Source organism: Rana temporaria, chromosome 8 (genome assembly GCF_905171775.1).
Source record: "Rana temporaria chromosome 8, aRanTem1.1, whole genome shotgun sequence".
NCBI classification, from domain to species: Eukaryota; Metazoa; Chordata; class Amphibia; order Anura; family Ranidae; genus Rana; species Rana temporaria.
Genome location: NC_053496.1, coordinates 138,886,088 through 138,894,632, shown reverse-complemented (window position 1 = coordinate 138,894,632; position 8,545 = coordinate 138,886,088). Strand labels below are relative to the sequence as shown.

At 44.5% G+C, this 8,545-nt stretch overlaps 1 long non-coding RNA gene across 1 annotated transcript; it reads right to left on the bottom strand.

Moving 5' to 3' along the window:
• Positions 1-3,523: 3,523 nt before the first annotated feature.
• Positions 3,524-5,475, bottom strand: LOC120910713. The gene is made up of 3 exons (XR_005741547.1): positions 5,425-5,475; positions 3,709-3,769; positions 3,524-3,548 (listed from the first exon to the last, which is right to left on the bottom strand). It is a non-coding gene; the product is annotated as an uncharacterized LOC120910713 (long non-coding RNA).
• Positions 5,476-8,545: the final 3,070 nt, after the last annotated feature.

The following is an 8,545-nucleotide window of genomic DNA, read 5'->3' as shown; positions in this document are numbered from 1 at the left end:
AATAGTTCATACCAAACCCGGTGGAAAAACTACCCAGCAGGGTGCAATCAATGTTTCTAGCCACGTGGAAGAAGCAGTTTCCAGTCAGACAGACAGCGTCTGTTGAGTGGGGGCAGAATGCGGCCTGGCCGTCCAATGGCCAATGCCACAATACACTTTTCCTAATCTCATCAGGAACCTCTCCCTAATGCTACTACTGTCCCTAACAGACAGGGTACCTTTCCCTACTCTTCCATCTCACAAATTTTGCACCAAGCCTGGGAGTCAGAGTCTTAAATAGGCTCTGCCTGACCCAAGATGGCTGCTCCAGTCATATGGGTGGCAGCATCCAATTGGATTGCTTCTCCAATGACCGAAGTAAAACATAACTGACTTGCTTTTACCTTGCAACAATACATAAAGACTGTTCTAAAGCACAACAGTTTCCAGGAGACAACAGATTAACATGTGCAATTTTAGTCTCTTACCAGACCCAGGGCACACATTACTTTCAAGGATTCAGACAGAAATAGCCACCTATCAGCACCATGGTCATTGGTTTGAATTCCAACCATGGCACTACCTGCCTTGAATTTGTATGTTCTCCCTGTGCCTGTGTCAGTTTCCTCCTGGTACTCCAGTTTCCTCCCACACTCCAAAGACATGCTGGTCGGTTATTTGGCTCATATCAAATGCCAGGGAGAAAGTTCCAATTTCTGAGGCAAGGTCCTGTGCAATGAGCAGTCTCTCTGAGGTCTCACCCGACTGTGGTCAGTTATGACAGAGATACGTTCAGCAGCTCAGTCTTTTCTGGACATTTATGCTTGATTCCAGACATTTCTCTCCATTGCTTTCAACAGCCTGCTGATATGCTTCTCCTTGCTTAGTTGCGACAACCACTCAATCCCGGGATCAAATCAGTCCCTTGCAATGGAGACACTCCATTAGTGTTGCTCACGAATATTCGCATTGCGAATATTCGACTCGAATATAGCATATTCGAGAAATCGCGCTATATTTCGAATTTCGCGGTGAATATTCGCAATTCCGAATATTCGCATTTTTTCAATTTGATTTTTAAAACAGATCACATCCTATCGACGTCTAAAAGCATTGCTGGTATGATTAGAGACCCTGGGCCGAGTAGCTAAGCTGAGGCGATCCTATTATGTTGCCAAATTGAAAAAAAAAAATTGCGATTTTTCGCTATTGCGAATGCGAAAATGATTGCGAATTTTCGATAACTGTGGTAGGAGAACTCTGATTGTCTCTGATGCAAAAGGGGGGGGCTTTGTGTATGTGTATGTTATGAATATTTGTATGTTTGATATTATTATTTTTTGTAAGAAGGAAAAAATTGCGCATACCTTAAAAAAGGGGAGAATACAGCAGCAACTCAAAAATGTTATACAACATAAATTAATACAAGACAGAAAATGGAGTCGCTCTACAAGAATAAAAAATATGTCTAGTGACAAGACATGTGGGCAAATTATAAAATAAGCAAGCGCAAATAACTTGTGAAATACACAGTGAAACAAATATATAAAGAAATATAGTCCCAATAATAGAAAAATAATCTTTCATAAAAATGTCTTTGATATGTGAAGTGAAAAAAAGTCCAAAGCATGCAGCATGAACGTGTTCAATCTTTAAGGTGTTTGATTGACAAACGGCTGTGACAGATGGATAGAGTAAAGAATCACCACCAATGCAAAACACTTTTTATTTTCTATTGTAAAATATCAAGAATATTCTGAGCCAATCAGAGTGCTCCTTCCGCATTTGCCGAATATTCGCAATTATTTTGTATTGTAAAATATCAAGAATATTCTGAGCCAATCAGAGTGCTCCTTCCGCATTTGCCGAATATTCGCAATTATTTTGTATTGTAAAATATCACGAATATTCTGAGCCAATCAGAGTGCTCCTTCCGCATTTGCCGAATATTCGCAATTATTTTGTATTGTAAAATATCACGAATATTCTGAGCCAATCAGAGTGCTCCTACAGCATTTCTCGAAATTGCGCAATAAATATCGCATTCGCATGTTGCGATATTTCGATAAAATATCACGAATATTCTGAGCCAATCAGAGCGCTCCTCCAGCATTTCTCGAAATTGCGCAATAAATATCGCATTCGCATGTTGCGATATTTCGATAAAATATCACGAATATTCTGAGCCAATCAGAGTGCTCCTACCGCAGTTATCAAAAAATCGCAATTATTTTCGCATTCGCAATAGCGAAAAATCGCAATCATTTACTTTCGATAAAATATCACGAATATTCGAATTTAGCGAATATATCTCGAATATTCGAATATATATTCGAGATATATCGCGAAATCGAATATGGCATATTCTGCTCAACACTACACTCCATAGATGAGCAAAGTGGTCTCCTTAAAGATGGCTGCTGCACATTTGCAGTAATAAATATTCAGTTTAATTGTGTCCACACTGCAGAAGGATAATAACAAAGGAAAACGTTCCACAGCAGTTATCAGCTAAAATCCAAGTTACATGGGTTATGCTAATTGCTACGCTATAGCTCTTAACTCCACCTTACCTAAAAACATTTAAAGGGAGACTGGCATCATTTTTGGTCAATTTAATTTACCATATTTATCGGCTTATACCGCACACTTTTTTGCCCTGAAAATCAGGGCAAAATCGTGGGTGCGCGGTATGCGCCGATACCTGCTTTCCCGCGCCGAGTTTGAATACTGCGCCGACATATACCGAGCGCAGTACACTCGGGTATAGTCGGGCAGTCTCGGCTCCTTCCGCGCTCACGTCCTGGACGTACAGGACGTCAGCGCGAGAGTTGCCGAGCCTGCCCGACAATACACGAGTGTACTGCGCTCTGTATATGTCGGCGCAGTATTCAAACTCGGCGCGGAAAACGAGCGGGGGGGACGCGAGGACGCTGCAGAAGGACGCCGGACCCAACGAAGAGTACACCCGAAGCCGCAGACGGATGCCGGACCCGAGGAAGAGAACACCCGAAGCTGCAGAAGGACGCCGGACCCGACGAAGAGAACACCCGAAGCCGCAGACGGACGCCGGACCCGACGAGGCCGCCGATGGACGCCGCGCAAGACACCAAAACTGTAAGTACAATTTTTTTTTTTTTCCACAGGATTCAGGGCAACATTAGGGGTGTGCGGTATACGCGGGAGCGCGTTATACCGCGATAAATACGGTATATATTTTTTACGTTTATACTGTTTTAAACTCATATTTTATTTTTGAAGAAAAGGAAATTTACCCCTAGGTGCTTTGTGTTGCAGCACGGTATAAATAATGTACAAGTAGGTAAAAAAGTATACATTTATTGATAGGGTATCAAAAAAGAGCCCCTAGACAGGATATGAGCTTTGATAAAATCAATCCATAAACAGAAAAGCAAAGAAATACATGACAACATAGTAACAATGATAATTAAAATTTGAACAGTACTATATGCATATAAGCACTATGTGCGAAAAAAGCCCCTACGCTTTTCGACCTTCGTAGTAGCGGTCTTCTTCAGGGAGCCAATATTTTTACGCAGACATAGGTTCTATGAAGAAAATATATGCAGATAAATCAAAAAGTAAACCACAAACATAATCATAAAGAGGACCTGTCCACCCCAACATAAGGATAAAAGTGGGGGTGCATGGTCTCCTCCCATAACAATATAATAAACAATGATGTACAAAAATTGAAATGCCACTCACCAAGACACATATCGAAAAACAGACCGGGATCGGACACCGAGTCACACCATCGAGAGCAAGGCTGGGTAGATGGGAAGGCAGGCAGGGGAAAATAGGAACAGGCCCCGGGGTCAGATGGAAAAATGACTCCAGGGCAGAAACCAAGAGGCCAAATCACTATTGGGCCTACGAGAGGTCACACATGCGTGTCGTTACCTGCACCACAGGATGGAACACAGGGGAGGCAGGGCAAGGGAGAGGAGGCGGGAGGCAGAAGGAAGGGGGAAGGGCGGCCACAGAACAGGGCAGGGCAAACCCGCCCAGGGGGGAGAAACCAAGTCCAACCCACCAGGGCCAAGCGTGACCCGCAGGGCAGGCGGGGGTGGGCGTGGTCGGGCCAAGTCGAATGCCACCCTCCTCAAGACGGGACAGGAAACCCTAAAAATAACTAATAATAATATTTGAACAGGTGGTAATATCACCACAATTGTTAAGTATATAACAAAGTACACTAGCACCTACACACATGCACGCAATGATCATGCATGCGTGTGTGTGTGTGTGCGCATATATATCTATTTAGGAGAGTCTACAAGGTACATAGAAGAGGAGAAAAGAGGAAGAAAAAAAAGGGAGAAGAAAAGGATGAAAGGAAATGGAATAGTGACAGTAGATGTGGAAGTGTAAACCTAAACATAAAGTGAATGGTGACGTGTAAGAAGTGAATATGTGTGATGATGCATATAATAAAGACTAATGAAAAACGAAAACAGTGAAAGAAAAGACAAATAGCTGGATTCAGGTACACGTGCCTAACGTTAGGCAGGCGTAGCGTATCTCATATACGCTACGCCGCCGTAAGTTAGAGAGGCAAGTGCTGTATTCACAAAGCCCTTGCATCCTAGGTTACGACGGCATAGCGTAAACGTGCCGACCTAAGCGCGCCTAATTCAAATTGTGAAGAGGTGGGCGTGTTTTATGCTAATGAATCGTGACCCGACGTGATTGACGTTTTGAACGATGCGCCGTCCGTGGACATATCCCAATGCGCATGCTCCAAATTACGCCGCAAAGACTTTTTGGTTTCGACGTGAACGTAAATTACGCCCAGCCCCATTCACGGATGACTTACGCAAACGATGTAAAAATTTGCCGCGGTTCCGACGTCCATACTTAACATTGGCTTCGCCATCTTTTTGGTGGAATATCTTTAGGCCTGAAAACGCCTTGCGTAAACGGCGTATCTTTACTGCGACGGGCAAGCGTACGTTCGTGAATAGGTGTACATGCCCCTAGCGGCCGGCGTAAATAGACAGCTAAGATACGACTGCGCCGGCAGTCGTATCTTAGCTAGATTTAAGTGTATCTCAATTTGAGAATACACTTAAATATACGACGGCGCAGATTCAGAGTTACGATGGTGTATCTACTGATACATCTGGCTAAAAGTATGAAATGAGAGTGTGGAGTGGAGAAAGGGAATGTGGAGGAGGAATTAAAAATGTATGGTGGCACTGGGCATGGAAAGGGTGCTATGATATAAAAAAACAGGTGGGATGTGAATGAGCTAGGAAGAGAAAATAAGAAGGAAGGTGATGAGAAAACAATAGTGAAAATAGGAAGATTGGAAAGATTGAAAAAACATTGAAAAAGCACACTGTACAGGTGAAAACTACAAAGTGACACAAACACAGGAAAGAAAGTGAACAAGGGGAAAACATAAGAGGTGCAATGTACCTGGACTGTCCTTATGGATGGCAGGAGTAAAAAAGTCAGGCAGTAATGAAACAATTGGAACCAACACCCCCGTTGTGGAGAGCAGTCCTGAAATCCTCGTCTGTTACAGAGACAAGGGAATATAAATAAGGATGAAAAATATTTGCAATTGGGAACAAAGCAAAAGAGGGAAAAAAGCAGGCCAAGCATATGCTTACCCCCCAGTAGCTGCAGTATGTCCAACCAGCCGGGTTCAGATCACCATGGGATTAAGATCCACTCCCCAGGTGCTGATGATTTATATATATGTGAGCACCAGCCCTCTAATTGAGGGTGTGTGTGTACCGACATGGAGACCCGCCCCCCCGCCAAAAAAAAAAAAAACCTGGGCGAAGGAGCAGCCAAGCCCGGTCGGAGGGAACCAGACAAACCCCCCAAAAAGCACACAGACCCCGCACCCTCCCAAACCGCCCCACACCCCCGCCAAACAAAACACCCCCTCCCCCCATGGAAACCCCCCACCAAACAGTGGCGCCAGGTACGTACAATGCCGCCATAAAGGACGGCGCTGTGTGGCCTCTCCGGCGTTCCGAACAGGGCCGGATGGTCCTGGGCGACACGCCGTCATCCTGGTGCACCACGCATGCGCAACCTTGCGTGCCAGTCACATGAGGCGTAGGCGCCATGACGCCACCACGGGACATGCGCACGGCGAAAGCGGGTGCAGACGTCATGACTGGGGGACGCCGCCAGGCAGACAGCGGGCTCCCCCCGGTGGTCAAAAGTGAGGAAGGCCACCAGGGAGTATGCACACATACCAGGACTAACCTGAGAGTGTATATTAACCCCTGCCTGCCGTGAGGCACAGGAGAGAAAAGAACCCTGGCTGCAGTACCACTTCCCCTGTGCCCCAACATCCCCAGATGCTGTGAGGTTGAATGGGATGGTAGTGATCTCGGGGGGACCCAGGTCTGGAGGCCGAATGCGCCTGTGGAAAGATAAGCGAACGAAAATTTGTGTGATATATTCAGAGTACATATAATACACAATACATGTATACATTAAGATCTAAATAAATACAATAAATAGGACAAAAACAATTGAGAAAAAAGGAAATATCCAGCACAACTGATCGAAACAGATTTTATTTTTATTTTAACTATTCATATATCATTTTGTAATCCCATGCACAGCACTACTCAAACTGGAATGAGGGTCACTGAACAGAATTAGAAATCATTGGCATACACAATGGTTCCCATATATGTATTTCAACCGATTTTACATTTAGGCCTCATGCACACTAGGCTCTTCTGAACACTTTTCTCCTGACATAAAAGCAGCGCTAAAAACGCACCTAAAGCTGTATGTTTCAAACACATTCAGCCATGTCATGAATTTGGGCATTTATTGATTTCAATGGCCAAAATATTATTTTTTTCTGGCCATTAAAATTAATCAATGCTCAAGCACTAAATGCACTTAAAGCGCAGCTCCGCTGTAAAAATAAAAATAAATATTAAAAGCCAGGAGCTACAAATATTGCAGCTGCTGACTTTTAATAAATGGACACTTACCTGTCCTGGAGTCCAGCGACGTCTGCAGCAGAAGACGAGCAATCGCTCGTCTCTTGGCTGCCCCCACCACCATCATCGGTGAGGGAATCAGGAAGTGAAGCGTTGCAGCTTCACTGCCCGGTTCCCTACTGCACATGCGCGAGTCACGCTGCACCGTCCTCGCTGTTCCCCACTGTGTTCTGGGAGCTGTGTGTTTCCCAGAACACAACAGGGGGGGGGGGGGAACTGACGTACTGCAGGTCCCCGCAGAGTCTATGCCTGCCCAGAAGTGGGTGCAAATACCTGTCTTAGACAGGTATCTGCACCCCCCTCCCCTGAAAGGTGGCAATTGTGGCACCAGGGGGGGGGGGAGGTATCTGATGAGCGGAAGTTTCACTTTAGGGTGGAGTTCCACTTTAAGGTTTAGGCACATTTAGATGTGTTTACATTTGTTTAGGTGTAATGGGCAATTTTTTTCAGCCTAAACGTTCTTCCACAGAATGAGATTTTGGTGTGTTCAGATTTGTGCCCCCAAAGACCCCTGCCTCTAAATGCCTCTAAAGGCCTATGTACGCATGGACATACAGTATGGGCTAACAGAAGGGCAATTAGGGACAGAGAACAAAATGTCAAACGCCTGTAAAATGGGTTCTTGAAAGCTGCAGTATGCATCAACCTTGTCTCGGCTGATTACATACTTATTGCTCCAAGTCAAATATATAACTTTATGATACGTTACTGGTAAACCTGTACATAAATAAGAAATTTCAATATTATTTTTTTCTTTTTTAAGTAGATATTTTGCTATTGTTATAAGTATAGTGAGGGAAATCATGATGCCATTAGTAATGGCACACTCAGTGCGCCCAAATTTTTTGCAAATATCTCCTAAACCTTTTAGGTTTTGGAGATATTTCTTGCACCTTCATGTAAGCCTTAATCTAGGCTTACCTGTAGGTTAAAGTGGTTCTAAAGTGTTTACAACCACTTTAAAGCTTACAAGTAAGGGTCATTTTTGCTTTTTCTAAGTTAAAATTCAACAAAGAAATGCCAACAGAGTCAGAGGGCCAGATTCAGGTACAAATGCGGCGGCGTAACGTATCGTCTTTATGTTACACCGCCGCAAGTTTTCCTCGTAAGTGCTTGATTCACAAAGCACTTGAGTATAAACTTGCGGCGGAGTAACGTAAAGACGTCCGGCGCAAGCCCGCCTAATTCAAATGGGGCGTGTACCATTTAAATTAGGCGCGCTCCCACGCCAAACGTTTTGCGCATGCTCCGTTAGTAAATTTCCCGACGTGCTTTGCGTGAAATTACGGCGCCCCGACGTGTTTGTGAATGGCGACGTGCGTAACGTACTTACGCTGAAAAAAAAAATTGACGCGGGAACGACAGCCATACTTTAACATGGCTGGTGTAAATTTAAGCCATGAAAAAGATGGCTTAACTTTGCGACGGGAAAAAACGACGTAACGCACGCGAGTAGCTTCGTGGATCGCCGTAAAAGCTAATTTGCATACCCGACACTGGAAAACGACGTGTACTCCACCCAGCGGCGGCCGAAGTATTGCGGCCTAAGATCCGAA